Source organism: Musca autumnalis, unplaced genomic scaffold (assembly GCF_047663935.1).
Source record: "Musca autumnalis isolate F117 unplaced genomic scaffold, ASM4766393v1 scaffold_5, whole genome shotgun sequence".
Taxonomy (NCBI): Eukaryota; Metazoa; Arthropoda; class Insecta; order Diptera; family Muscidae; genus Musca; species Musca autumnalis.
The window spans coordinates 150,084,906-150,108,359 of record NW_027412088.1 but is presented as its reverse complement, the minus strand read 5'-3'; the positions used below and the strand labels follow the sequence as shown (position 1 = coordinate 150,108,359).

The 23,454-nt window shown below is 36.8% G+C and overlaps 1 long non-coding RNA gene across 2 annotated transcripts in view; it reads left to right on the top strand.

Annotated features, from left to right (window-relative positions):
• Positions 1–23,454, top strand: part of LOC141406731 (uncharacterized) — a 470,067-nt gene that overhangs the window by 321,215 nt on the left and 125,398 nt on the right. For both annotated transcript variants that reach the window (XR_012413497.1, XR_012413496.1), the window contains exon 8: positions 18,090–18,123. This is a non-coding gene — a long non-coding RNA (uncharacterized lncRNA). The remainder of the gene's footprint in view (positions 1–18,089; positions 18,124–23,454) is intronic.

Sequence of the window (23,454 nt, the reverse complement as noted above, 5' to 3'; positions counted from 1 at the left end):
TTTTGCTGTAGCGACTTTTTTTCACTGTCCCGATTACGACGGAACATACTCGTTAGGGGCAAGTCCATACTTCCTGAGAAAATAGCCTGAAAGATGCAAAAAACCCCTATTACACCGTGTGTAGTGGCTGGAGCACAAGACAACTTTCGAATGGATCAACCGATTTTATCCAAAATTTGGCCTTCGTAATATTTTGTCCAAACATAGTTTAAGTTCAAACATAAGCCATATCGGTTCAATCCTTCGGGTACCTCCCCCACAGAAGTTCAAAAATGTTCGAAAAAAATGTTCGCACGATAACTCTTGATGGGAGTGACCGATTTGGTCCATACTTTACACATCCTAATATATCTACCAGATATAGATCAAGTTCGAATATGGATTATGTTTGCGCACTCCTTTGGGTACCTATCACACAAAATTACGGATAAGTTCACTTTAAGACCTGCTCTCGATTCACTTTTTTGAAGCAACTTGCATTCGATGATTCAATTACGACGGTAAACGTTTTTTAGGGGCGAGTCCATACTTCTAAAGAAAACAGATCGAAAGGTGTAAAATAAAACCCTATGGCACCATATGTAGTCGCTGGAGAGCACGATAACTCTCGAACTAACCGATTTGGTCCAAAATTTGGCCTTCCTGATACTTTCTCATACTTTCAGTGCGAAGATAGGCAATACCGGTCCACAATTTCCGGTAGTTCCCCGAATATTTAAATAATGTCACTTAAATGTTATGCACGATATCTCTTGAGCAAATTTGGTCCAAACGTTGGATTTCCTAATATTTTGTCCAAATTTAGTTTAACTTCTAAATGGTACCTCCATTAGGGTACCTCCTCCACAAAAGTTCAACATTTGTGTTTAAATGCAGTTTAAGGTCTGTTCGAAGATTTTTTGGAAATGAATACCGATGTTGTCAGTTGTGGTCCTGTTTACAGCGATATTATGTTTTCCGTGGACATGTCCATGCTTCCTGGACACAAAACTACGGATAAGTTCACTTTAAGACCAGCTCTCGAATCACTTTGATTTTTTGAAGCAACTTGCATTTGCTGATTCAATTACGACGGTAAAAGTTTTTTAGGGGCGAGTCCATACTTCTAGAGAAAACAGCCCGAAAGGGGATATAAAAACCCTATGGCACGATAACTCTCGAACAAACCGATTTGGTCCAACATATTGCCTTACTGATATTTTGTCATACTTTTAGTGCGAAGACATGCAATACGCGTCCACAACTTCCGGTAGTTCCCCCCAATATTTACAAAATGTTATGCACGATATCTCTTGAACAAATTTGGCCCAAACGTTGTATCTCCTAATATTTTGTCCAAATTTAGTTTAACTTCTAAATGGTACCTCCATTAGGGTACCTCCTCCACAAATGTTCAACATTTGTGTTTAAATGCAGTTTAAGGTCTGTTCGAAGATCTTTTGGAAATGTATACCGATGTTGTTCGTTGTGGTCGTGTTTAGAGCGATATTACCTTTTCCGTGGACAAGTCCATGCTTACTGACATACTGGTCCAAATGTTATACGATGACACACTGAAATGGCTAGTGGGCGCGATATCTATCGAAAAGATATGACTACCAAAATTAGATCCACTTCCATAATGGACTATGTCGGTCCATTTCTTTAAGTACCTCCTCCGCAACATTTTTGAACTTTAATCTTAATCCATATTTACTCGGCAAGTTCAAATGTCCAAAAAAGGCCACATAATAATGAAAAGACCGTAAATACATTCGATCTGACCGTAGATGAAAGTTTCAACTCACATAGTCTGAGGGTATATCTCTGTCGGCAAAGACGACTGATGCTTTTTTACTTGTTTCACAAATTTCAATATAAATTACCACAAAAAATTGTCTATGTCGGATATTACTTTGTAGTAGGACAATATATATCGACAAAATTCTTTCACGATTGTCCTATTTGAAATGTTCTCAATAAAATAAAATCCCCATGCAGACACGTCAGGATAGAATATATTTTAAAGTAATATAAAATATATTTTAAGGTAATATAAAAAATATATTTTAAACTCCCTACTGCATGCACATGTGTCTGTTTACATTATGCTGAAGATGTGATTGCTTTGATGAAAAAAATACCATTCAATATGACAATGATGATGTCGTTCTCTTGAAGATATGTGGATTTGACGTTCATCATAGAATGTGGTTTTTTTCCGCACAAAATTGCTTATGCTACATAGTTAGAAATTGTAGCTAGTGCCAGAATAGAACCTTCTGTGTTTGTGCATAACAAATCAGAGGCCGCGGGGATGTGTGGTTCCTGCATCAAGTGTATTACATGTTAGATTTTCTCATTTCATCAAAGTTTACATTGCTGACATTTTTACGTCGCTGACATGACGCAGAAAGAAGAAACTACAACAATGATGTCTGTTATTTGTTTTGCTATGAAAGATTGAATGTAGAAAATTGACACATTGACGAGTTACATGGTTGACTAGATGCAAAGACACGCAGCTATAGCATATTACACCATAACCACTGGCACTGGTATCAGCACCGCCGCCATCAATGATTTTCACCCACCACCGGTCGGTCGATCTATCCGAAGTACACTCAATTTACTGCCAAATGCAGCTGTCACTAACTTTGCAGTGAATGAAATTGAAAAACGAAACTACAAAGACAAATTTGATATTACTGTGTGCTGGTTGATGAAGTGATGGACTGATATAAATTTTATTTTCGGATTCTAAAGAGAGAGATTTAAGATTAAGATTAATGTTTTTGTTGGATAAAATATTAATCGGGAGACATAATGAAACCACTTCTCCTTTTCAAGAAGATAATTACATTTTCAATTGTGGTTAAATTCGTCAGTTTTGATGGTCACTGGTTGAGACTAATTGAAACTAAAATGAACTCTTTTAAGTATAGGTCGACTATTTTACCCCACTGTAAATTCGCAAACTTCCTCCATCACACCTTGGCCGCTACTATGGTACACCCAAAATATACATATTTAAATTTTGTTGATTTTATTTCGTTTGTTTTATTCGATTGTGCTCTATCATTTTTGTGGCATTTTCTGTCTATTCGAGTCCCTTCTCTTCTCCTGATTGTAGATGTGTAAACTAAGCAAGCACTCATATTAGAAATGACAGAAAACAAACAACGACAATGACGAAAACATAGAAAACTAATAACATACAACTAACAAAGTTTTTCAATTTAACATATGTTTTTGCTGTTGTTGTTGTTCGAACATTGCAATTTTTGCTGTTACCACCGCTGGTGCTGGTGCTCTCTATCATTACAATTTGTACTGACAAATGAAATTGAGGAACGACCAAAAAAATACCGAACATGTATGCTTTTGTCAAAATTAACAAAACGAAATTTGATTTTTTTGGCAAGTTCAAATTTTAATATGTTCATGATATTTTTTTACTTTTCTGTCATATCCGCACCCAAGGAGAATAGAAAATAAGGGTAAATGATTACATAGTAGTACAACCAACCTAAGGGTATGAAAAGTTCTACATTTTCTCCCCTATTCTCTGTAATTTTGCCAAAATAAACAAATCAAAATGTATATCTGTCAAATGTAAATGTAGTTTCGTATTTAAAATTGAGAAATTAATTGAGATTTTATTTTGATTTGCATGACGATGTATAAGGGTAATGGAATATGTGATTTTTAAAATTATTTTCAAGTTAAAATGCCGAAATGTCTATATTAATAATATGGAATAAAAAGTTGTCAAATTGTTTTGGCATAATCAATCGTAATTTTGTATGGGAATTGTTCGCCTATTGCAAAGGAAAAGAGCATTTTTTCAAATGCATTGCTTTATTGAATCTTTCATTGGATTCAAAATAACAAACAAATTTTAAAATATTATGACCTAACTGCCACCGTGGTGACTTGGTATGCACACCCGCCTTGCATGCTAAAGGTCGTTGGTTCGTTTCCCCGGCCAGGCAACATCAAAAATGTCAACGGTGGCAAAATACCCGTCAGCAATGTTGGCGACATTTCCTGAGTATTTCAGCCATGTAAAACTTCACTACAAGTGGTGTCTTAGGACACGCCGTTCGGACTCGGCAATAAACAGTAGGTCCCTTATCATTGAGCTAATATGAATCGGGGTGTACTCATTGATATGAGAGAAGTCACCCTTGTCCCGTATGGGATGTTGGTGGAACAATTATTATATGGCCTACAACAACATGAGTTTGGCAGTAATTCGAACGAATTTGAATTCGAATCGTCTTAAAGGAACAGGCCATTAAACTTAATATACCAGGTGTGTAGCGTGGACGCAAACCACATGAGTGGCACATGTTGAGTATCAATTCGGCCCAATAAGAATTGAGGCGGCTGCAATGTTTGCACAGGCAGCTGGTGTTCTTCGGCTGCGATGGATGGGAGCTGTCTCCGAGTAATGTATTGGCATCCTGAGTAGACCACCATACAAACCTTCCACGCACCTGGAACAATTTGATTAGCTAACGATAACTTGAGGACACATTTCAAATACTCAAGTCCGGGTTCATGGAATTTAAGTAAAATCTTGCTCCACAATTTCGCCCGTATGATTCGCCTCCGAGTAATGTATTGGCATCCTGAGTAGACCACCATACGAACCTTCTACGCACCTGGAACAATTTTATTAGCTAACGATAACTTGAGGACACATTTCAAATACTCAAGTCCGGGTTCATGGAATTGAAGTGAAATCTTTCTCCACAATTTCGCCCTGTTGGCATCCTTGCCAGGCCCCAGTAGACTACCATACCAACCTTTCACGCATCTGGAACAATATGATTAGCTAACGATAATTTGAGGACACATTTCAAATACTCAACTCCGGGTTCATCAGTTGCTAAAGCATTACCATTGAAATTCCAGGTGGACACTAGGCGTTTCGCTTTTGGGATGAAACCTGCACACGGTGCTCTTGAATCAAATTTAAATGGAAGGTGCTTACACCTGGGAAGTTTTTGCGGATTCTGAAACTACAATGTTCATAGATGAGAAAAATCAAAAAACTAAAAAAATCGCAGGAGCGCTTTTAAATAAATCGCGATTCAAGTTGACATTTTTAGGGGTTGTTTAGGTTTTTGCGATTTTGCTTGGAAACCGCAAGTCCTATCAAAATAGGAATAAGGAAAATGTTGTAGCTATCAAAATTCTTTACAAAATTGGCCTTAATGATATTTTCGTAGGTTTTACAACTTTTGAGATATAGAAGTTGAAATTGGGACAATTCAAATTCAATTAAATTCTGTATCGTCTCCTTATAAAAATGTCATGACTGCAATTTCCCAACTTAAACTTATATATCTAAAAAATGGTACAACCTAGGAAAAATTACATAAGCCAGTCTTGTAGAGAATTTTCACAGCTATAAGGTTTTCTCAGGTCCCATGCCGGTAGGACTTGCCGTATTCAAGCAAAATCGCGAAACCCTAACAAAAAAATCTAAAAATGTAAACTGAGCTTCTTTATCTCAAAAATGGTACAGCCTGAGAACAAATCATAAACGTCAATCCTGTAGGGAATTTTCACAGGTACAACATTTTCTTTAGCTCCATTTCGATTGGACTTGCGGTTTCCAAGCAAAATCGTGAAAACCTAAAAAAACACCTAAAAATGTGAATTTTGACCGCGATTTATTTAAAAATCCCTACAGCGATTTGTTCTTGTTTTTGGATTTTTCTCATCTATGAACATTGCTGTTTCAGAATTCAGAAAAACTTCCCCTGTGTAAGCGGTTTTCATTAAAAGTTAGTTAAGGCGCACTCTTCATGATATTGTTTTATATGGGCGATACAGTCAGTGTATTGTCCCAATTTGAACTTCAATATCTCAAAAATGGTAAAACCTACGATATTACCGTAAAGGTCATTCAACCCCTAAAAATGTCAACTTGAATCGCGATTTATTTAAAAAGCGCTCCGGTGATTTTTTTTGGTTTTTTGGTTTTTCTCATCTATGAACATTGTAGTTTTAGAATCCGCAAAAACTTCCCAGGTGTAAGCACCTTCCATTTAAATTTGATTCAAGAGCACCGTGTGCAATATCACCCATCGCAAATTGTGGTGGTAACTCTTGGACTGTACGGATCATTCCGTTTGTAACTCATGGAACTTATCATTTGCGGCTCTATAAATTATATATATTCTTGATCGGCGTAAAATTCTAAGTCGATTTAGCAATGTTCGTCCATCCGTCTTACAACAGACGGACTGTTGTAATCACGCTATTTTCCGAACGAGTCGAGCTACAAGGCTGAAAGTTTGTACACAAGTGTTTTTGGTCTGAACTTAAATTAAGTTCGCAGATGGGATATATCGGGCCACGTTTTGGATATTTTGACGTTTTTAGCCACATTTTCAGACTAAATTATACCCCCACCCCCGGCATATAACGACCAATTTCCCCGATTTTTGACAGTTCTAGCTACATTTTCTGGCCGAATTATCTATAATTTGGCATTTAGGGTTTCTGGTGGTCAAACAACTTCTCCACCTAAAATTGTGGGCACAGAGCACAGAATGAAAACTAATAATTCCATATTAGCTCAAAGTATTAACTTAACTCCTTTTAACTTGTTTTTCATATTTTGTGTCAAAACTTTTGAGTTTTTCATGTCTCTTAATCTATTAAAAAAGTCAAACACCAAAAAAAAACAGACCACAAAAAAGAAATTCGAATTTTTTATACCTTCAGCATTTGAAGGGAGTAACCGCTTTGGTCCATACTTTGCACGTCGCAAAATTTCTACCAGACCTAGATGAGGTTCCAATATGGACTCTATCGGCCCACTCATTCGGGTACCTCCCACACAAAATTTCGGAAAAGTTCAGTTTAGGCCCTGCTCTCGAATCGCTTTTTCTTGTAGCGACTTTTATTCGCGGCCCCCATACGAAGGTACAAGTTTTATCAGGGGCAAGCCCATACCTCATGAGAAAATAGCCTGAAAGTTGCAAAAAAAACCCTATAATACCGTGTGTAGTGGTTGGAGCGCAAGAAAACTCTCAAATGGATCTGCCGATTTGGTCCAAAATATGGCCTTCGTAATATTTTGTCCAAACTTAGTATCAGTTCGAAGATGGGCAATACCAGTTCCCAACTTCAGGTACTCCCCCCAATATTTAAAAAATGTCAATAAAATGGTATGCACGATATCTCTTGAACGGGGCAACCATTTTGGGCCAAGCTTTATATCTCCTAATACTTTGTTCATATCGGTCCTCTCCTTAGGGTACTTACTCCACAAAAGTTCAACATTTGTGCCTATGTGCAGTTTAGGGTCTGTTCGAAGATCCTTTGGAAATGTATACCGACGCTGCTCGTTGTGGTCCTGTTTACACCGATATTATGTTTTCCGAGGACAAGTCCATGCTTCCTGACATACTGGTCCAAAAGTTAGACGATGACCCACTAAAATTACTAGTGGGCGCGATATCTATCGAAAAGATATGACTGCCAAAATAAGATCCACTTCCATAATGGACTATGTCGGTTCATTCCTTCAGTACCTCCTCCACAATACTTTTAAACTATAATCCTAATCCACATTTTTGTCGGTTCATACGCTCATAATTTTCAAAACCCCCTAAATACATAAGCTTTTTATTTATTTATTTATTTATTTTTTTTTTTTTTTGAAAATGTGTTTCATTTACACAGGCTGGGGGTATATCTCTATCGACAAAGCCGACTGATACTTTTTTACTTCTTTGGTATTTGTTTTCGTCGTCAAAAATTGTGGTAAAAATTAACGTAAACAGTGCATAATATAATGTCAAAATGCAGCTAATTCTGTCAGAAAATGTAGCTAAACCATTCAAAACACCGAAAATCCAGCGGTACCGTTATATGGGATTTGGGGCCAAATTTCCTACTTTGGGGACTTTTTGTATTTGGGCCATTTTTCAAATTGAACAAGTAAGAAAAGTGTTAAGTTCGGTCGGGCCGAACTTTTTATACCCTCCACCACAATTTTCAGTAATTTCGGTGGATTAATGTGGCCACAACCTTCAAAATACCGAAAATCGGAAGGTACCGTTCTATGGGGACTATATGATGGCGTGGACCTATACCTACAAATTTCTGAGGGAAAGTTTCATACCCCCAACGAACACTAAATACCAAATTTCAGCCATCTCGGTGTGATAGTGGGGCCAAAACCTTCAAAATACCGAAAATCGGGAGATATCGTCCTATGGGGCTATATCAAAATGTGGACCTATATAAACGTTTTATAGTAGAAATGTTTCTTAGCCTCTGGAAACACAAAATACAAAGTTACAACCGATTCTGTTGTCAAATGGGACTATTACATTCAAAATATATTAAAATGACGCATACTTTATATGGGGCGCTATATGGGGGCTATACCAAAACGTGGACCTATATAAACCAACTTTGTTAGGAATGTTTTTTGGTCTCTGGAGGCACAAAATACCATATTACAACCAATTCGGTGGTTAAATGGGACAAATATCTTAAAAATTCCTTAAAACGACGACGCGTCACGCCACGAAAGCGTGGACCTATATAGCCCGCTTTCAATATCAAAAGTCCTACGTACGTATAATAGATTTTCCCAAAATTTCATCCACCTACGTCAATCCGTTCGGACGCTAGAGTGATTTCCACAGACGGACGGACATGGCTATATCGATGTAGAATTGCACGCTGATCAAGAATATATATAGTTTGTGGGGTCTACAATGATTATTTCGAGTAGTTACAAATGTAGTGACAAACTTAATATACCCCCATCCTATGGTGGAGGGTATAAAAACACCCCAAAAATTGGGGTCCATTTTCATTTCCGTTTGGGTTGTTATTTCATGGGGCTTTTTACTGTACTCCGAAACATGTTCGTTTAGCAGCCCAATGCAAAGATACTTAGCCCTCATGACGTATAATCAACATCAATACTCATTCGCAGTCTGATCACAAAACACTGATGAGCAAGGCTAGAATGGGAACCATAGCAACAGGATGGTTCTCGCAAGTATTGTTATAAAAATAAGATGTGTCATCCTCATGTAGGCTATTCACTCAATAGCTAAGTGTATATAATTATTTCTTAACTATTGCAATCAACTTACCTCAGGAACTTATTTCTGTTTAATCTAAATTTACAAAAACTGTTATCGTGCGTCCTGGACTTTAATACTCCGAAACATGTTCGTTTAGCAGCCCAATGCAAAGATACATAGCCCTCATGACGTATAATCAACATCAATACTCATTCGAAGTCTGATCACAAAACACTGATGAGCAAGGCTAGAATGGGAACCATAGCAACAGGATGGTTCTCGCAAGTATTGTTATAAAAATAAGATGTGTCATCCTCATGTAGGCTATTCACTCAATAGCTAAGTGTATATAATTATTTCTTAACTATTGCAATCAACTTACCTCAGGAACTTATTTCTTTTTAATCTAAATTTACAAAAACTGTTATCGTGCGTCCTGGACTTTAATAGGCTCTCAAATATGGTTTCCTTGAAAAATATTTTTAAAATCTCTTTCAAAAATTAAAAAAAGTAAATTTCAAAGCAAAAAAATATCTTTAATTTTCATTAAAAACATATTTAATTTGAAATTGCGTAACACAGAAGAAGACAACCTTCTATTTAAAAGAACGCCAAAACAATAGACTCAGACAGAGGACATCTGTTAGAAAACCAAACCAAATATCATTTACTTTTGTGACAACAAGACATTTGTATGCCATTAGAAATTGTTTTTATTTCTTTGGCAGCAACATTTTGTGTTTCTCGTCGGAGGCATTTCTATTCAACTGCCTGCCTTGTACTCCTCGGAGAAAATGCAAAGAAAAAAGAAAACACAAAGGAAATACAATGAAAACATACGCACACAGTGTACACAGCAACATAAAATATAAACGCAACTGCATATCGCTATGTATGCATGCAGATATGATGATGTACATGGGTTAGTGTGGTTTAGAGGTGTGGGTGTCGATGGAAATATTGACTTTGATGTCTCTGTAACAAAAGCTCACGATCTGAATGCTGGCTAAAAATAAAGCATAAAAAGAAATAGAAACAGAAGGAGAAGGCGAATAAAAAGAAACATGTAGTTGAATTGCTGTTGTTGCTACTGTTGATGTGGTATCTAATACTTTGTGTAACAACCACTTGAATGCATTCCGGCTTCTTTTTATAGTTAACCCGCTGTTTGGTTTAGCTTAACATGAATATGTATGTACATACCGTACACATGCAAATGAGGTCCTATTAAGTGCGTACATCTTCTTTGCTTTTTGTTGATTTTTCTGTTTTTGTTTTGTACAAAATGGCTTATATAAAATACCGACTACATAGATAATAAAACAACAACAAATATTATTTTTTAAAGAAAATAAAATAACACAATACAACGTATATGTTTGCTTTGCGTATACGCATCTAAATAAACCTTGAAGATGGCTTTATTTTACTTAATAGAGCAGATAGATAAAATAAGGATGTAAAGAATAATGAATAAATGAAATGAAAGCAAGTTAAAAGAAGCTTATTGTAGGCAATGAATGAATTTAACGCTGTTGTGTATTGCAGGAATTAGCTCCAGGGCCAATGGACCAATTGAAGGATAAAGTCATTAATTTGGGGTCAATTATTGGGATTGTTTAATTTTGCAAAGTTATTTTGTGGAGCACAGAAAGATAACCCAGCTTTACTCGGTTGGTCGTTTAGCCCCAAAATGTATGCAATATGCTCTAAAAATTGGACATCAACAGGAATAACTAAAGTCGTCACTAAGGTGTTTAGCTGTTGATATTTTGTGTCACGATCGTGACACGCGCCAATCTCTACTTCTTATCATCGAATTCCTACCGGTTACATATGCTGCGAATTATACATGACATATATCCACAGATAATGTAATCGATTTTAAATATGTCTAATGGTTTCGAAAGCGAAGGGATATAAAGCGAGGGCAAACTCAAACTAGCCTGTGTTTCTCTCGAAAGGATTATAAAACGACGTTGACGACGTTAGCTCAGTGGAGGAGGGATGAACCAACTGTGTGAAATAATCTCTTAGGGATGGAAGTTAAAGAGATATGAACAGGGAAGACGAAACCTTTGTTAGGGACTGAAAACCAAGCCTCTGCTAGGGATTGAAACGTACAACGTCTCTGTAGTTGCTGAAAACAGAAGTTAGGGTTATGACATTTCGACATTTTTGCTCAAAAAGTATTTCCAGTTGCACGAATGAATAAGCTTAAGCCGTATATTCCATTCAAATATTGAACAAGTGAGCAAAGGCTATAGTCGGGACGTGGCCGAATATAGAATAACCTACACCATACACTGAAAGAAAATTACGTCGTATCAATGAAATTTGTCATTGATTTTCAACCATCGTAAGACTTCATTGTATTAATGAAGAAGTTGCATTGAGATTCATAAAATAACTTTCCCTTTTCTTTCAGTTTAATATTTTAACTGGTAAACATTTCTTTTAGGGAGATACAAAGGATATCACCCACCCTGCTTTCGGGCTAGCTCAACTTAAATAACCGTTTCCAATAACTCTGATATTTTATATCAATGCCCATTTTGTAGTAATTTAAATCTCTGATGGTCTAGATGCATTATCAAGATATTCGCTTGGAATACGTCCAACAAAAGCAGAGCTATCCGCCGTGGGAATAAAATTCCACAAATTATATAATGGGGTATACTTTTGTTGTATGTAGACCACAATTCAATTAAAAAAAATGGAAACATTGGATGCATTACCGACTATTGCGATATCTACGCTGCTTGACAACCTACGCCAATGTAAAAGGGATCTTTTCCTCTTCCATTGACGAGATTTCCTTTTGGAATACTCCTACTAGAAACGGAGATATTCAGATAAGAATGAAACGTTGAATTGTCTCCACATAAGTTTTTGCCCATTTCGACCCATGAATATAATCCGACCATTACCAAACTCAAAAGGCTTCTTCATCTCTACAACCTCCATTAACCCCTAAAATTCCGTAATGATACGATCCAAATTGCAAACTGTTGCGTGATTACTAAATATAAAAAATAGGATGTATTACCAACAATTGCGATATTTCCGTTGTTTGACCATCTACGCAGACGTACTTTGCACCATTGTAAAGGTGGATTTTCTTCTTTCATAGCCTATTTTTGCTTTGGGAAGGTCCCCAATAAAAGTTGTGATATTCTCCATTACAGTTAAAATCGCAAAAATTAAAAGTTGGGTTGAATTAGCGACTATTAGGACATCCCCGTTGTTTGACTACCTACGACAACCTACTTTTCATCTTACTAAAGGTGATACTTTCTACTTTCATTATTTTTTGCTTTTGTTATACGCCTTACAGAAACGGAGATATTCGCATTGAAATTAAACATAAATTTTTTTCTCAAAATAAGCTTTTTGCCATTCCGACCTCTGGATATTATCCGACCATCACTTCTTCGCCTTTGGGATCCCCAGCAGCAGCCAAAATTTTGTGACGATCCAAATAAAATTGCGATTTCAATAAAAATGGAAAAATTGCATGTATTAGAGAGTATAGCCACATTTCCGTTGTTTGACCACCTACGCAAACCTACCTTGCATCATTGTAAAGGTGTGATTTTCTACTTTCATAGACGGGTTTTGCTTTTGGAAGGTCCGCAACCACAGCTATGATATAACTACAATCGCAAAAATGAAAAGTTGGGTTTAATTGGCCACTATTCGGATATCTCCGTTGTTTGACCACATACCCCTACCCAAATAAGTTTTTTTGCCCATTCCGACCCCTAATTATTATTCGACCATCACGATCCGATCAAAATTGCGACCTGTAGCGTGATTACAAGGTTTTGATCGACTCAGCCCATCGAGACATTCATTTTGGTATATCGTCACCTGAAATGCCCAAAGACGTAACCGTCAAAGGGTTACGTTGAGGGTTACGTCTTTCGGCATTTCAGGTGACGATATATAAGTAGGGGTCTACAACCATTATTTCGATGCGTTACAAATTTTTTGGCCAAAACCAAGTTATACCACCCTCCTTACATAGTGGTGTAGGGTATAAAAAGGTTATGCACAAACCATTTGAAATTTTTTTGATTTTTTTATACCCTCCAACAATGTTTGTATATATTCTTCATCAGGATAAAATTCTGATTCGATCTATGTACGTCCGCCCGTCTGTCTGTGGTAATCATTCTAGAATCCACAAAGATGGAGATAGGACGCTGAAATTTTGGGAAGATGTATGTCAAGTTCGATGATGGGCTATATCGGTCCACGTTTTGGTATAGCCCCCATATAACGGTACCACCTGATTTCAGGTATTGTGACGTTTTTAGTCACATTTTCAAATCGAATTAGCCCTAATTTGATACTAAGGGTTCCCATTGATCAACAAATTTATATTCCAAAAATTATGGGCATAGGTCCATGTTTTGGTATAGTCCCCATATAACGGTACCACCCGATTCTCAGTATTTTAAGGGTCTTAGCTGCATTGTTTGACAGAACTAACCGTCATTTTACTGTTGAGGTTCCCTGCAGTTATAAAACGTTTTCCCCCAAAAACTGTAAAGATAGGTCCACACTTTGATATAGTCCCGTAGGTGGTACCTTTCCGTATAAAGTATATATTCTTGATCATGGTAAAGTTCCAAGTCGATATAACCATGTCCGTCTGTCCGTCCGTCTGTTGAAATCAAGATACAGCTCGCAATTTTTAAGATAGATATAGATAGAGTAATTTGGGATGGAAGTTTCTATTACTCCTAGGATGTTTGGTATTGCAAATGGGCTTTGTCGGTCCACGTTTTGTTATAGCCCCCATTGAACGGAACTACCCGAGTTTCGGTATTTTGGAGGTTTTAGCCCCATTATCGCACCGAAATGGCAGCAATTTTGTACTTAATCTTCGTCGGGGGTATAAAACTTTCCCCCAGAAATTTGTCGGTATTGGCCCACGACTTCATATACCTCCATAGAACGGTACCTTCCGATTTTCGGTATTTTGAAAGTTGTGGCCGCAATATTCTTCAGAAATGGCTCAAATTCGGTATTTAGTCTTAGGTGGGGGTACCTCCATAGGGGTACCTCCATAGAACGGTACCTCCCGATTTTCGGTATTTTTAAGGTTGTGGCCACAATAATTCACCGAAATCCACGTGAAATTTGTCGGTATAGGTCCACGCCTTCATACATCCCCCATAGAACGCAGCTTCTGGTTTTCAAGGTTGTGGCCTCAATATTCCTCAGGAATGGCTGAAAGTTGGAATTTAGTCTTCGTTGGGTGTATAAAACTTTCCCCCAGAAACTTGTTGGTACATGTCCACTCCTTAGTATAGCCCCCATAGAACGGAACCTCCCTATTTCGGGTTTTTTTAAGATTGTGGCCTCAATATTTCACCGAAATCGCTGAAATTTAGTATTTGGCGTATTAAACGTTCCATATGAAATTGGTCGGTATAGGTTCACGCATTAGTATAGCCGCCATAGAACGGTACCTACCTTTTTCCGGTATTTTGAAGATTGTGGCCTCAATATTTCACTGGAATGGCTGACATTTTGTATTTAGTCTTCAATGGGGTTATCAAATATTCTAGAAGATAATTATCAGTATAGGTCCGCGTTTTCCTGTATCCCCCATACAAGCGTCGTTTTTGATTTTCGGTATTTTGAAGTTTTTACCGAAATATCGGAAATTTGGTACTTAGTCTTCTTTGAGTCTAAAAACTTTCCGCCAGAAATGTGTACGTATAGATCGACGTTTTGATATAGTCCCAAGGAACGGTACCTCCCGAATTTCGGTATTTTGAAGTTTAGACACATTGTTTTACAGGACTTGCTATAATTTGGTATTTAGTGCTCTTCATAAACAAAAGGTAAACAAGTTCGACCTGGCCGAACTTAACAATGGTTCAGGAATCGAGTTTCCTGGCCAAAAATCAAAATTTTGTTTTGTCAAAGATATTAAATTTTTATATGGGATTCGATAGTAAACATATTGAAACTAAGGAAACAAACAAAATTAGGCCCAAACATTTTAAGGTGTGGGCGTGGCGTGCCCCTAAAGACGAGCATTTTCCAAATTTTTGGGAAATACGTAATGTTTGCAAATTTCTGGAGAAAGACGAAGCTATTTCTCTGAAACTATAACAGCTATTGTGTTCATTGTTTTTTTGTACGGTAGGTAGGATTGTTGCCTTTTTTTAAATTTTTGAACAAATTTTTTTCGAAATTTTTTCGATTTTTTTTAGTTTTTTGGTAATTATTTTGTTTATTTGTTGGTGTTTGACCATCTTTAATACATAGGAAGATATAAAAACCACAAAAACACTCATATTTTGATGAAAAATAGTTCAAAAGTTTAACTTTGACCTTGAATTTCTCTGCAACTACCAGACCGAACTTGACCGCTTATAATTCGTCTGAAAGCTGATTGTGTTATCTGTTTAACAAAAAAATTATGAATATATCTCTATCCGTTCAAAAGTTACAGAATTTTGACCAGGAAAAACGATTCTGAACCACTGTGCGCCGTTCTTACTTGTTTAGATTACATTAGATACTTTAGGCATTTGGGATATCCGAGGTCGAAAAATTTGTCCACCTAAAATTGTGAAGAGAAACTAATTATTCCATTTTAATTATGACTATTGTATGGCTGAGAGTATAAAAATGTCGGTTCGGCTGAACTTAACGACTTTTTACTTGTTCACTTTAATACTGTTTAAGTCACTCTTAGATCGTGCTGATTTTTTTAATAGCGGCTAGGGGAAGGCAAAATTTTCGAGATATAGGCTCCGAAAAATCGCAATATTTAGGGCCACATTTTCATGCACCTATCGCACAAACGTTTTTAGTAGTTTTTGTGGACTTTGTTTCAAGGTTATAATTTTATTCTCTAGGGTTTCTAGTTTTGTTATGTTTTGTTTTGGTTTAGACTGTGCTGATTGGGACAGTCAGTGGAAAAATTAGGCCCAATAATTCACAATTTAATTAAGCCACTTCTTCAGAAAACCGGAACAGACAACGCCTTCATTTCTAACAAACAATAATCTTGCTACGGAAAATATATCATTGTAATAAAAATATGAGCGTTGGTCCTATAAGACGAATAAGAATTTAAAATCTGGATATATGTGTGTATGTATGTACAATCGGTGTACGTTTCCCTCCTCTGTATACACATGTACATCATAACCCTTCCTTTCTGTCAATTTTCTTTAAATCAGTCCATATCAATTGAGGAAAAATTTTACTTAGGTTGCCAAACAACTTCCCCCTTTGTACCTGCCTTCTTGCATTTGATTTTAGAAAACACTGACGCATAGTCCCCTAACTTCATACAACAACTTCACATTATTTGCTTATGATCACAACTTTTTGTGCTGTGCAGCAAATCAATGTCAACATTTAATATCCTATTCCAGCAGACCACCAAATTAAACTTAGCGGGACGCATATTGTTTAAAATCGATGGTTATAGGCAAAAAGATTCACACACACACTCACTCACATTTTATAAACTGTCCACCAGAATTTTGGTTAGTTTTGTTGTTTAAATAACGTTTTTGACCGACCACATGTGAATATTTCTAGCGTAGAGTGGTCTAAATCAAGTAAACCACACCAGAGGCATAGCCGTGGCACAAATACACCTAGTGACACACGATGATGGCGGTGGCGCTGGCGGTCGTATGACCACAAAATTTACATATACCGCGTTTGACTTATATTCAATATATTAGAGTGTGAAGTACGAGGACAACGACGACGAGGACATGTTTTGTGTGAGTAGGCCTTAGTTATTTGTTTACGTGTGTGTGCCAATGCAAATAGTTTACCAACACAGTAGCTTTATTCCAGTCGACTAAAATTTCCATGAACACAAATGTGCTGGTGGTGGGGCTGCCTGATTGTCGAAGTTATTTGTGTGCCATTGGTATTTTTTCGACTTTTTGTTCGTTTGCCTTTGAATATGCCAGTATTTGTTGTCAGCTGCATGGTACTTATGTGTCCTTTCGACCTAGGCCACATATGTTCCAAAAAATATGAAGGCCTAATATGAAAACAAAACTGTAACTAACCGTAATTGTGTATTTGTGTGTGTGATATATGCAGTTTATTACTAATTTTGGGGGACATTCCCTAATAAAAAGGTATAAGTTTTAAAATGATGAGATATTCCAAATATTTGAAAATAAAAAGGTATATATAATACATATATGAGATGTAAAAGCAATCAAAGTCGAATTTTGTTATATTACGCTTTAAAAATTTCAAGGTCAATGTAGTGGCGATACAAAACGTAGGATTTTTTGAAAAAAATAAAAAAAATAAAAAAGGTAAAAAAATCATTCTTAAGACCTCAAGAGGTCTTTTGGTCATTTGATAACTATTAATGGACAATTCTGACGTACAGGACTCACGATTTTTAGATAGCTTAATACCAGCAACTTAATATCAAATTAACTTAAGAAAGTCTTAGTTATTATAACAACCCTATCCCTATATTTTGAATACAAAATCACAATTTTCCACGAACTAATTTTTTGCCCTTTATTTAATTTTGTAAAATGCTCTTTAGAACGTGTTATAAAAACGTCCAATAGTAGATTGTGTTAATAAATTATTTTCTCTACTTTCATTTGCTTTAAATAAGCATAATTAAAATTTAAATGAACCAAAGTTTGCAATTACCATAACAATTGCAAAGATGGCATGCATACCTTCCCAGGCACCCACACCCCTCATTCGTAACATCTAAAATCTAGCAAAGCTAATTAGATATAATTTGGAATTTTTGGGGGGAAACTTGTAGTTTTGGTAATGACGATAATCAAGATAAGCTAATAAAACTTCATTATTGCAAAGAGTTCTAAGCACACACTTAATTAGTCTGTAAACTTATTGCAATAAATGAGAGATAGATTTAAGTGATAATCATTTTTGCGAAGAAATAAATAATCAGATGAAATATGAAGCAGAAAATTATAAAAAATATATATTCTTTTATTTAAAAATGTGTTTTAATGGTAGTTTTCTTTATTTCAGAAAACTCAGGCAGTGTAAAAATATCACTTATAAGGTAAGCTAAAAAAATCGTTTGTAAAACTTAACATAAAACAAAACTAAAAAAGGAAGTTATCAAAAACGATATACTCTCGAATTTCGTGAAGCAATGTGACTAACAAGGACCATTTCGTACAAATTAAATATGTGTATTAGGGTTATGACTTTTTTACAACCTCGTATTCATGTATGATATTTGGATGAGTTTTTACCTACTTACTTAGTTGGCCTATTACTTAACATTTGTGTTATAAGCAGAACTAAGAAAAGATTTCCATTCCTCTCTGTTTGTTGCTTTGCTTTTTGAAATACCCCCTCTTTCCCGATCAGCACGTGCCGCCTGCCAGCTCTGCATGTGCCGACATGTGGCCCGTATTTATACGCATTTTTAGCGGGTTCATCATCGCTTATTCTTATGACTTGGCCTAACCAACGCAATCGTTGTATCTCGATACGTTTAACTATACTGATGTTCGTGGTTCATACGACATCGATATTCACCGTCAACGCTGAATGGCCTGTAGATCTTTCGAAGAATTTTTCTCTCAAACACACCAAGCACTGCCTTATCTGTTGCGTACACAAGTACACAGGCTTAGGAACCATATATTAGCACTGGTAGTATCAGTGTTTTGTAAAGCGTTTTTTTTTTTTTGTATGGCGGGATGTGACTTTTTTCTAAACTGTCTACTTAAAGTATCATCTGTTGGCCAGTACAATTCCTCTTCATATTTCATAACTGTAGTGTGATTCTCTAACACATTTTTTGAGTTCCCGACAAAAATCGGTAAAATTAAAACGCAAAATTATGAATGAAAAGTTGAAACAAAAGTTGACAACACTCTTGCTATCGGTAGAACTTTACGACTGCTTTTTATTCGTCGCTAACTTACCGAAAAACATCGGTAATTAATATTTAATTTTACCGACAATTGTCGTTAACTCAAAAAATGAGTTACAGAATCGCACTACTGATGTTGTTTGTTCTGTTTATGGATGTGCCGAGGTAGTCGAAGTCTTTTACTACCTCATATTATAGGAACCAACTTACACTGTTAGTCCGAGCTCTATGGACGCATTGCGTGTCGAAACCATCAACTTAGTCTTCTCGTCGTTAACCGCCAGACTCACTTTAGCAGATTCTTTCTCGACCTTCTTAAAGGTATCTGTTACTTCTTTTACTGATCGGTCCATAATGTCGATATCGTAATTTATGTAATTTCTTTTAACATCTGTCATTTTACAAAGCCGTATGAGCTTTGCGGGGATACCAAATTCAGACATGGAATACCTTTGGGCGTAGGGGACTGTCGAAGGCTGCTTTATAATCGGCAAAAAGATGGTAGGTGTCGATCAGCATCTCTTGCGTCTTCTCCAGGATTTACCGCAGGGTAAATATGTATCTGGTCAATGGTGGTTTTGTCAGGTCTAAAGCCTAGTTATATCGTTGACCATAGGCTTTAGTCGTTCGCAGAATATCCCTGATTTATCTCCTTTCTTGTGGACAGGGCACAGGATGTTTAGGTTCCAATCTTCGGGTACTCGTTCTTCCTGACAGATGGTGCTAACTATCTAATGAATACGCCTTATCAGCATGTCGCCTCCGGTTTTGAACTGCTCGGCAAGTTGGCCATCGGCTCCTTCTGCCTTATTGCTGTATTTACATCATCTTGGATGGGCGGTATACATTCAATACTATCTTCTGAGATTGGATCTGTGGTAACTTCGTCGTCTTCATCGGGCACAGTTACCAAATTACCTTGCTGGCTTCTACAGATGAATGTGGTTGTACCAAAGCCATCAGTTCAATGTTTCACTCTTTGGTACAACTTTCGGACTTCATTCTGACTCCTGGACATCTCGATCTTTTACATTCCCGCTTTTCCATTTTTCTCTTTTTCCTGCGGAAAAGACTTTTCTCCTCTCTCCTATTCTCATGCCCTACGCTTTGCTACAGATTGTGGAGTACCACTATATGCCACATTTTTCTCTTCGGTAACAGCATGACACTCCTGGTCATACCATGGATTCCTTGGTGGAGGTCTCTGGTATCCAAGTATGGATTTTGCGGTTACTTTGCCATTGTGCTGATATGTTATCGGATCTCTGGTATCCAAGTATGGATTTTGCGGCTACTTTGCCATTGTGCTGATATGTTATCGGATCTCTGGTATCCAAGTATGGATTTTGCGGCTACTTTGCCATTGTGCTGATATGTTATCGGGACGAGGGTTAAGCAATTGAATTAAGCAATTGGACCAGTTGAGTGGAATAAGCTGTGGCTATCTGTTGTGATTACAGCTTACCGATATCTAACTTTCGTGTTGTGTCTGTTCGTACTTTATTGGCTACGTTTAACCGGGTACGTACCTTTGCTGCAAAAGGTAGGTTTGCTTTTCGGAACGAATGTACATCCAGCACGCTCGATGAATGCCTCCCATCTATCACAACGTGATCAATTTGATTTCTTGTTTTCTGATCCGGAGACAGCCAGGTGCCTTTATGAATATTGAGATGCTTAAATATGGTGCTGCTAACTACCATATTTTTTGCCGCTGCAAAGTCTATCAGCCTCATACTGTTGTCAGATATTCCACTGTGGAGACTGAATTTCCAAATATTCTAATATGCTACGAAATTCTTAATACGCTCACATTCTCTCACAGTATTCTATTTTATTCAGATATTTAATATCAACTACTTTGGTACAATTATACATATTATTGGTTTGAATTAAATTAGATTAAAATGTCCCTACGTAAGTGTGTTTGTTTTAATTTAATTACAGTAAATCAAATTAAATTGATTTCAATTAAATGAATATTCATCGAAAACATGATAGGCAGTTTCGCTGACAATAAATATTAAACTGAATTAATTGTCAAATTTTCTTTGTTCTTGGAAAAGTTTAACATTGTTGTAATGCATCATTGAACAAGTAATTCCAGGCAATAAAAACACAAAAACAGTAAATACTGTTTCCTTATTTTACGTATGGTGGTTATTGGTAGCTGTTATAGATGGTTGAACGATAACTATCTGGCCTAACAATGAAAACGTGAATATTTACCATCAAAAATAGTTTTATTGTTTTCTCAAGTAGTATCCACCGTATAAATCAGCTTTTTCATGTGCTCAAACCAATTGTTGAATCCCTTTTTCCACTCCGATTTAGACACCACCTAAACATAGTTTTTGAACGCTATTATAGCATCTTCTGGCTACGAAAATCGTTGACCACACCTTTTCTCTCGATATGCTGGAATCAAATAAAACCATTGGATCCCCAGTCAGGACTGTACGGCGGATGATACCACGTTTTGTCCGGTCAAACAGGCGCTGGTTTGAATCGATGTGTGAGTCGCTTTCTCTTTTTCGTTTTTAGAATTTTTCAGGAGACTTCTGGCAAACAAATTGAAGTGTACAACTCATAATTAACAGTACTAAATTTCTGAAGCCGAATAGTCGCCACACGGTCAGTTTTACCGAGGAAAAAGGCGACCATTTGCTTTGAAGTGCTTCTTGCATGAACAACTTTCGTTGGATTTGTCTAGCTTTTGAAGGTCTAAACGGTCGATTCCTGTTTTTTCGGGCTGCTAAGCATACATCCAAGATTCTTCATCTGTGAGGATCTTTTAAAAGTCGTTTGAAGCACAACGATCGATTTTATTCACGATTTCTTTGCACCAATCCAAAGAGCCTCTTTTTGAGCGGTTTTCCAATTTTGCTGGATCCATTTTTGCGGCCAGGTGTTCATGCAATATCAAATGTTAGTTGGTGGAAGAAATACCCAAAGATGCCTTTATCTCATATAACATGGCGATCTTGCATTATCCGTTCACGCACGGCTAATTTTTTTTCTGGCACAACGATCAATTTTGGGCCGCCCTCACGACCTTCGTTTTTTTGGCTAGTTTAGGCACAATTTAAGGGCGGTTTCATTCATTATTTTGAAGAAATTAATTAAATAAAATAATTCAGAATACTGACATACTTTTTTCTCAAACAAAACAAATCACACATATTCCAATGTTTGTATGTATATGTGGATTTTGTTTTTATTTCTCATTTATGGAACATAGTTGCAAAAATGTACATTCAAATTAGTAGTATTTCGCATAGGATACGTAACTGCAGTCGCACGATAGTTTGCGAAATACATGAACGCATTTTTAGACGGAAGTGAGTGACTGCTTTCCTTTCGCATGGGTTTTCATGCGACATACATGAAAAGGCTGTTAGTCTTTCATGAGGTTATAAAATGTTCCAGAAAAGAATTATCAGTAAAGGTCCACGTCTTCCTATATCCCCCATAGAGGCGTACCTCTTGATTTACGGTATTTTTTAAGTTTTAACCACATTATCTTATTGAAATATCGGAAATTTGGTTTTAGTCTTCTTTGAGTCTAAAAACTTTACGCCAGATCGATACCTCCTGTATTGCTGTATTTTTAAGGTTAGCGCCATTGTTTTACCGAAATTGCTGAAATTTGGTATTAAGTCTTCTTCATAAACGAAAGGAAGCTAATTGTTCTATTTTACTTAAATACCAGTCGTGGTGGAGGGTATAACATGTTCGGCCCGGCCGAACTTAAAGCCGTTCTTACTTGTAAGATTTCAATTATCATTAGTACATTTTCAGATTTTTTTGGCTAAGGGTTTAACACTTTTGCACTGTCAGTGAAATAACCAGGCTCACTGTTTATCATTGGAAACTGCCAAAAAGTTCCAAAAACTATCAATTTGATGTTTTTCCTTAGAATTTCGATTTTTTGTGTCACTCCAATTTTAAAATTTCTCTTTTTGGGTACCACCGTGATGCAATGGTATGCACACCCGCCTTGCACACATTAGGTCGTGGGTTCGATTTCCCGGCCAGGCAACATCAAAACACTTTTCAACGGTGGCAAAATACCCCTCAATAATGTTAGCGACATTTCCTGAGCATTTCAGCCATGTAAAACTTCTCTACAAAAGTGGTGTCTTAGACACGCCGTTCGGACTCGGCGATAAACTGTAGGTCCCATATCATTGAGCTAATATGAATCAGGGTGTACTCATTGATATGATAGAAGTCTCCCTTGTCCCTTATAGGATGTTTGTGGAACAATTATATATACTTTTTGTGATGGTAAATTTTAACTTATTTCTCACCTTCCCTTGAGAAACATATTGCGTACTGCGTCTTGTTACAGACTGCAGGATGGTCGTGAATGTCGCATTCTTCTTACAGGAGCTCTTTTTTGAAGGTCACTGGGAAGGTACAGAATATGTAGCCGTTGGTAAGAAGTTGTCAACGCTTTATCGTTTTAGAAATAATATAAAGACATTGAAGACCAAATGAGAG